Source organism: Penaeus chinensis, chromosome 16 (assembly GCF_019202785.1).
Source record: "Penaeus chinensis breed Huanghai No. 1 chromosome 16, ASM1920278v2, whole genome shotgun sequence".
In the NCBI taxonomy this organism is placed as follows: Eukaryota; Metazoa; Arthropoda; class Malacostraca; order Decapoda; family Penaeidae; genus Penaeus; species Penaeus chinensis.
Genome location: NC_061834.1, coordinates 33,499,667 through 33,501,771, shown reverse-complemented (window position 1 = coordinate 33,501,771; position 2,105 = coordinate 33,499,667).

The following is a 2,105-nucleotide window of genomic DNA, read 5'->3' as shown; positions in this document are numbered from 1 at the left end:
ACAGTGCCTTTTGAAGACCTTTAGAAGGTTGTGCGAATAAGCTTACTGAAGCATACCTGAAAAAAAGTGTTCAATTGTCCCCTTTATTAGTGACTATCTTTATACCTGATAAAAGTTCTTTCAAAGTCGTCGATTCTTTGTATACTCCACAAGATTTTTACAACAAGCGATTTTGACTTCTGAGAAGGTTTTAGAGCAAGGAAGGTGAACCCAAAAAAACATTTGTGTGTGTGTGAAAAAGACAATACGATTTATTTGAATAAAATTAAATGTCTGCTGATGATTTGAGTACCAATAACACAAAGCAAAAACTAATCAGAAAAAAACATCAGATAAACAAAACAAGCGGACATATAGATCAAATAAAGAAGAGATAAACATTTAAAAAAGAAATGGAAAGTCAGGTAAGAAAAAAAAGTAGAAAAAAATTAGGATACGAAAGAAAATATCGTAGGACCCCCTCCCCCCCTCCCCCTCCTTCTGCGTCGCTCTGTTCGATTCCCGATAAATTCTCCAGACGAAGGACTACAACAGAGACGCCCGTGACACGAAGCGCCATGATCGATTTAACCGCCTTTCCCGAGGCATCCATCACTCTGCGACTGATGGGTGGATGCACTCGTCAGGATCAGCCATTTGCTTTGTTTATACCCGATATTTTGGGTCTCGAACGAACGCCATTACGAAGACACGCCGGCAGATGTAAAGCCACGCGCACACTTTCGGATCCGGCCAACTGTTCGGACGGGATTGCGAGAGCGGAACGAGGCGGGAAACGAGTCTTCGGCGTCTCGCTTTTAGGAGGCTAGCGCGCGAGCCCAGATGGAAAGGTCGACAGAAAAGGATAAGAGTAGGGGAAAAAAAAAAACGAAAGAAAAAAGAGAGATTAAGAGGAATGATGGAGGGTCGATAAAAAGAAGGGGGTGAAAGGAGAGAGAGTGGTGGGAGAGGAGACAGAGAGGAAGAGAGAAGAGAGAAAAAGAGAGAGAGAGACAATGAGAGACAAAGAGACAGACAGTGTAAGAGAAAGAAAGAGACAGAGGTGAGAGAAAGAGAAAGCGAAATAGAAAGAGAAAGAGAAAGAGAAAGAGAAAGAGAAAGAGAGAGAGAGAATTCATTTCTGTTTTCTTTGGTCCATCTTATCTTCTTTCTTACTCGAATACCTTCCTCTTTCTGTTTTTTTCTCCTTTTTATTTTATTTTTATTTTATTATTATTATTATTATTATTTTTTAGTAAGTATTATTTAATGACCTGCAGTGACAAAGATAACAGCATATCATTTTCAGTGTTATCCTGAAACACGGACATGAAGCGGCGTTTGGACGAAGCGTCATCACCGTTTCAGTGGTTCATATCACTGCTGGGTTTCCTGAAGCGTGAAGTGTGATTTCTTTTTTCTTTTTTTTCTAAATGGAGTAGTTTCTGTGACTGGTTTTGATTTCGATTTCTTAGTGTTTCTTTTGTTTTGCGTGACGTCATCATATAAGTTGGAGCACACGTGTGTTTCGAATACTGTTTAAGATTTCTATTCGTATTCATAACTATTCCACGGTCTGTTTAGTTACAATAATAATCGATATTAGTCTATCTGAATCATGTGTGATAACTCAATAGATAGGCAAACAGACAGATAGACAGTTATACACGTATTTACGAGTATGGACAAAAACACGGAGTGATGTGTTCACTACCATTAAATTAAATACTGTCACGATAAAAATGGAATAAAAACGTAACTTTTCGAACTCTTCAACAGCTCCTTGTCAGACATAGTAAAACAAATAAAAGGGAAAAAAGATGATAAGAGGATAAGAATAAGAATAAGAACAAAAAGAAAGATAGAAAGAAAAAGAAAAGCAAAGAAAGAAGAAGAAGAAAATAAGAAAATATTTATATTTGTATATATATATGGATATACATGAACCGCGTTCATGTTGACAAATGTATAAAAGGTATGAATGAGAATGAATATCTTCACAATACAAGAGAAACCGGTCAAATACATCTCTTGTATTGTGAAGATATTAATTCTCATTCATACCTTTTATACATGTATATACATGTATATGTATGTCTGTGTTTGTGTGTGTGTGTGTGTGTGTG